This window comes from Lactuca virosa, chromosome 7, assembly GCF_052849685.1.
Source record: "Lactuca virosa cultivar CGN04683 chromosome 7, Lactuca_virosa_CGN04683_v6, whole genome shotgun sequence".
Taxonomy (NCBI): Eukaryota; Viridiplantae; Streptophyta; class Magnoliopsida; order Asterales; family Asteraceae; genus Lactuca; species Lactuca virosa.
In genome coordinates this window covers 16325111-16331832 of record NC_136432.1, presented here as the reverse complement: position 1 = coordinate 16331832, position 6722 = coordinate 16325111, and the positions used below count along the sequence as shown (strand labels likewise).

The 6722-nt window shown below is 36.7% G+C and overlaps 1 pseudogene; it reads right to left on the bottom strand.

The window, feature by feature from the left end:
- Positions 1–2284: 2284 nt before the first annotated feature.
- Positions 2285–5925, bottom strand: LOC145126430 (uncharacterized; annotated as a pseudogene).
- Between the last annotated feature and the right edge of the window lie 797 nt (positions 5926–6722).

Genomic DNA, 6722 nt, shown 5'->3' with positions numbered 1-6722 from the left:
TTGGAGAAGCTCTTAAAAGAAGTAATCGAGTCTCCTAGCACTCATTGGCTTGAACCGGTCATCTCGTTTGATCGTGAGAATTCGAGAGACTCTCAGTTAGACATGCCTATCACCCGAAATGCATTTGTGTTTCATTGATTTGAGCCAATCGCCACTGTTCCTTCTCCTGACCCGAAGGTTAACCGAGAATTAATTGACTACTATCTTGCATTCTCTCAACCACAATACTTGACCTGGAGCGCACAAAAGATCACAACGGTCAAGGTATTGAAACCAACTTCAGTGGGGAATTTTATAAATGTGAAGTTCAAAGTGACCCGAGGCTCTGACAACTCGGTTCATATGATCTCTCTTGCTGATCTGCCGAACTTAAACCCACACGACTGGATCCTTCTGAACAACATTTTGCTAACTGATCAACAGCAGTACGAGCCTATCATCGATCACATCAAGCGAATGTTAGTTTCTTACATTCATGAGGTTGCCAAGATGGATCAAGAGATCGCCTCTGCCTTAAGGAAGAAATCTACAATCAAACCAATTGGGAAGGCAAGCGACATTAACAAGATGCAGATGGGTAGGATTGACATGAAGTATCACACAGTCATGTTCACAAGAGCCGAAGGCCAAAAGTGCTTGTTCGCTCTTGATGATAAACACATGTTCTCCACTTCTTGTCTGAAGCACACTCTTGACATCATTCACAGGTGTAAGCAAAACATTGATGCTGATAAGAAATTTTTTTTGGATATGCTTTGGTTGTATATTGACTTCCATCAAACTCTTCTCGCCATCATACCGAAGCTATTCAAGACTGTGAAGAAATCCACTCTCACTCAACCGAAATGATCTCCCGCCTCAATTGACGCAAAGGGTGAGATTGTTGAGTCTAGGAGTTACGTCATTGGGCCTGTTACCTCGGTTCATTGTTATCATGGTTTGGGCCTGTCCAGCCGTGTTTATATCATTAGGGTTTAATATATAAGATGCATGCATGCATCGTTCTCTGTACGCTTCTTAATTATTATTCCTTTCATTGTATTGTAACCCTAGCACACCTCTACAGTCGAAGTTGTTTATTGAGCTGTTATGAGGTGGAGCATATTAATCATTCAGCTCTTATTTGATTCGTCTGGTGTTCTTTGCTTTTATTGTGTTTGTCTAAATCTGTTACGAATCTAAACGATCTTAGAGAATTTATTTCTCATCATAAGCATGTAAATAGATATGCATTTTAGCAACAAACTTTCTAGCGTGCATTTCCTAGTTCCATACAAACATGTTATGATAGAAACATAGCATGCATAACATCATATTTTAACATAAAAAATAACCCTCACCACTAGCATGAACCTACCACTCTTTTCCTGTACAAATTACCCATTCTAAGGAATCTAGAATACAAAAGCTTCCCTAAGTTATTTGTTACTTAATTACCTCACAAAACCAGGTTTCAAAGATCTCATAAACTTAGACTGTCATATTACACACAATTAACTAGACCATACTAAGCATGCGAAATTCCCATCACTACTAGAAAAACAGCCTTTTACGACGCGCAATGCGCGTCGTAAGACGCTCAGACGACGCGCAAATGCGCGTCGTAAGACGCTCAGACGACGCGCAAATGCGCTTCAAGGAAGGCCCTGTCATAACGAGAGACGACGCGCTTTGGCACGTCGTCTATTTACGACGCGTTCTTACGACACACCATTCGTGTCAAGGAAGGCCCTGTCATAAAGAAGACGACACGCTTTTGCGTGTCGTAACCTTACGACGCACATTTACGACGCGCATTGCGTATCATTAAAGCCCCTGTCATAAAGAAAGACGACACACATTTTTGCGTGTCATAAAGTTAAATGTTTTAAAAATTATATATTTTGATAGATTTACTAATTTTTAAATTAAATAACACATTAAAAATCTCATAATACAAAATAAAATACCATAAATAACAAAGATAATTCATTTCACTAATATGTCAAATACAAATAATTATTCCAATAGTGAGTAAATGTTACAAAAAAATGAACTCAAGAAAAGCAGAATTCATATACAATTGCATTATCTAGCTTACTATGTGCCAACAACTCTGTGTGTTTGCTTTTGCTTGAGTCTCGTTTCCTCCAAAGCTTCTAGCCATGCCAAAGTATGATATCTTAGGGTTCATGTTTAAATCAAGTAAAACATTGCTAGCTTAAATTCATCAAGTCATTGGCGTGAAGTCTTAGATAGAAGCTTAACTGCAATCTCCAATCCTTCTAGCAGACCCTAAAGATCATTATTGGGCATGTAGCAGGATCAACCTGCCAAAATTAGATGAGTTAAGAATATGCAACAAGATTGGTGAAAAGACATAAATGCCCTACCTTGTATTCAACAGTAGCAATGTTTTGGCAGGATATGGAATTGAAGAAGAATTGGAATCTGTCACGCGTTTTGACAGCAATAAGTAGCTGACTGGGCCAACAAAGACTGGGACAGTTTCAACTCCAAGCTGCATTACAAACAACCAACCAACATACTAACAAAAAAAGATTACTAAATCCTGTTTAAAAGAATCCGGAAAGAGCATATCATGGAAAGCAACACTTTAAGGCACGACTTTTATCATGGAAATCAACACTTTAAGGCACGAATCATCATCATGACTGTACTCCATGAGGGATTCCAAAAATACCCCTAGAAACTTGTCGATGTTGAACTCCTTGGTCAATCCAGAAAGAACCCCCGAAAGATCCCTTTATCACAAAATCAAAACCATGTTGTCTCTAACTTTTCCCACTCTTTTGTAACAATGTAAGCATCAAGTGTAAAAGTTAATACAAAAGCTGTAAATCATGAAATGCTCATAAAAAATCTAAATCTCTTCAAAGATACCTCATATGTAGCAACTCCAACCCCAAATGTCTCTAACTTTTCCCACTCTTTTGTAACAACTGGAAAACATGATTCATATATTGCAGAAAATTGACCAAGATCTGAACCAATATCATAGAAAATGAAGTAATCAGAATGTGCACATGTACACATGACAGTTTAGCAAGGATAAAACCGGAATAGACAAACTTACCTTTCTGTAATGAATCTAAGCTTCCACTCTCCCCTAAAGTACTTAAAAGATGTACAATGATTGAAAGCCTTCTATGTTCAGTAACATCAGGTAATATATACAAAAAAACTTGTAACACTTCTTCTGGATTTTCAGTCCTTGATAGCCAACATGGGACAATAATGGAAATCAGGTCTTCAAATACTTTCTTGGAGTGACTATCCCACTGCAGAAAACAACTTGTATTAAAAAAACGACACATTTACAGATTATGAATACAATTTATCATAAAGATTAATATATTATTACCTGTTGTTACTTTCTTTTTCTTTTTCCCATGTAGGGTACTAGTTGATGGACTTGATTTTTCCAAAACATAATCAAGCATGTGTTGCACCATTGATCTGGAAATCTTTATCTGTAACAAAGCGATTCTAGCAGCATTTTGAATGTCGCCATTGTAGCTTCGAAACAAACACACGAGTTCTTGAAAGAGAAGCTCTTGTGTTTCAGACTTGAAACTACCATATAGAGAGCTATTAAGACATCTTAAAACAGTCACACATGGCTGTATGATGGATTGATCTTCAGAGTATTAATGATTAACCTGAAGAGCCTTCAAAATATATGATTCAACAGTGGGCCCACCAGTTGCTGAGGTAAGCTTTGTACATCACTAAGAAGAGGGAGAAAAAATTAATTCAATGAAATACTGAAATATTGTTATTACATAATTATATAGATTACAACAAGACTCTTATTTGTAGCATATAAGTTTTCACCATATGAGGGATCTTTTTGACTTTGACTGAGTCTCCTCAGTGATGCACCATGAATTTGGAAATGTGCTCAACTGCAAAGATTAAAATATACTTTTTTTTTAAATTCATAAAAGAAATATTAAAAAAAATTTAGGGTTGTGGATGCTTACATTGATGAGAAGTTTTGCTCCATACCATGCAGAATCAGCACCATAAGGGGAAGTGATAACACAAATTCCATTGGATATGGAGGGAGGTAGAAGATCATATACTTCCTTTTCTAATCTTTCTACAATTAATTAAAACATGAAGCATTTATAAATTAATATTATATTAAAAATTAAAGACATTTATATTTATAAATTAATTTATACCTGGTAACCCTGGTAAACATGCAGTGCCTCCAGCCAACACAACTGTCCTGAACCAAGTATGCTCGGCTCTCATTGTGGCAGCATGGCAACGCTCAATGCAATCTGCCACTGCCTGATGTAGACCCATTGTATTTCTGAGACCAAAAAAGGTAAAATTGGAAATTATATAAAAATAATTCAAGGGCATAAGTTTATAGATATTAAAGTGCATAAAAGATTACATTAATCCTGCAATATGTGGCTAGAAGAGAATCTCTCCTGTTTGGAAACGTTCTTTCTCGAGAGTAAAGAATCCCTCAGAAGCAACTTTGTATGATGCTTTTGTATTATCCTTCTTTAATTCACTCTCATAGTCAAAAGCAACATAGCAAAGATTCTACAACAAGAAAACATTATTAAGAAAAAAAATTATGAAAATAAATATATTTTATAAGGACTAAGGAGTACCTCTTTCAATGAGTGAACAGTGTATAATGAAGAAACATGTAGATTTCTTAGACGAAGTTGCTCTTTAAGGTATTCAGTAAGCTTTAAGCCTCCAACACCCATAGATACAACACCCACTTTATGCATTACTTTACCATGTAAAACTGGAAATGACACAAATGGAATCAGCAATTCCATTCCTTTGTTGATTCCGACATTGTAAACACTAACTTAATGCTTGTAACATGATTCTTGTGTATTAGTGATTATGGTAAGAGGATGAAAGACTAACATACTTGGGACAACATATGGTTGATGGAAACCAATATTTATAAGAATTCCATATGTTCTTCTTGCTAAAAACAAAGCTAAAGTTGCCTGCATATCAACGTCATTGAGTAAATGACCATCTTACCCTTGTTTAGGGGACTAACAAATAATAAGTACCTGACTGACTGCACACACAGAAGGAACCTTCATTCCAAACACTGAAAGCCACAAACAACAATCTCATCTCCTTCATGAAATTAGGCAAGAAGGAGTGATAACGAAGTCGCAAGAAAAAAAAAGAGACACTGGTGTCTGAAATTAGGGTTCAAGCGTAAATTTCTCAGAAGAAAAACATCACGAACATGAGAAAAACGAATAATAAGTACCTGACTGACTGCACACACAGAAGGAACCTTCATTCCAAACACTGAAAGCCACAAACAACAATCTCATCTCCTTCATGAAATTAGACAAGAAGGAGTGAGAACGAAGTCGCAAGAAAAAAAAGAGACACTGGTGTCTGAAATTAGGGTTCAAGCGTAAATTACTCAGAAGAAAAACATCACGAACATGAGAAAAACGAATAATAAGTACCTGACTGACTGCACACACAGAAGGAACCTTCATTCCAAACACTGAAAGCCACAAACAACAATCTCATCTCCTTCATGAAATTAGGCAAGAAGGAGTGAGACCGAAGTCGCAAGAAAAAAAAGAGACACTGGTGTCTGAAATTAGGGTTCAAGCGTAAATTTCTCAGAAGAAAAACATCACGAACATGAGAAAAACGATCAAATTGAACTCTTTCTGGGATTAGCTTGAGGATAGTGATTAGTGAATCAAACAACCATAAATTTCTTGACTTAGATGAAGACGGTGATTATCAATATTTTTTTTTTCAAAAATCAATTGCAAGAAAAACAAAGAAGGAGAGAGAGAGAGAGAGAGAGAGAGAGAGAGAGAGTACAATTATCAGACGAAATCTTAGACCTGTAACCTTAAACTTGATGTACATTGATTGTTCCATAGTCTTCTCCATCTTCGTTAATTGTTAGGGCTCACATAAATGGAACGATGATGGTGGATGTAGTCTTGGTCGAGAGGGCCTGAACATCATCGTCGTGTGAGGCGTGAAAAGTCGGTGTGGGTGAGGGGCGGAGACGAAGGAGAGGAGATGTTAGAGAACATATCGATACGAATGTAGGAGAAGAAAGTCAGGTTTAAAATTTTTGGGGATTTCATTTTCCCTCTAAGAAGAGAGACCCGCGTTTCTTAAAAAAAGTATATAAAATGACATTCACAGAGGACACACATTTTAGATAAAGTGCCCTCCGTGTTTTTATTTTTTTTACATGAGACACTAATTTAAGGGCGCGCAATAATGCGTGTCCTCTATCCTTAAATTTTTTGAAGAGATGACACTTTTTTAATGTCACTCTCTTTTGCGTAACATAAATCAACGAGTGTCGTGGTTTGCGCGTCGTAAAAGGGTCTTTTTCTTGTAGTGCATACATGAAACTTAAACAACCACAAGAATGCTCACCTCAAATCCAAGTTATGGGAAGAAATGAATTGAGGAGTAAAATCTTCAAGAGGCCACTAAGCACCCTAAAAGGTTTCACAAAACTCTGATTAGAAACATGCAATCAAAATAGAAAACAAAGTCTAAGTTTCATATTTTGAAGTTTCACAGCCCGACCCTTGTTCAGTGTTTTGAGTGTAAAATAGAACCTACAACTCCAAACGGGATGTTATTGGACTTTGTGTAAACTAGAATCGATTTCCTAAAGTTTCCTCTTCATGAGGCATTGTCTAATTCAAACCAGAGTGAGTTCC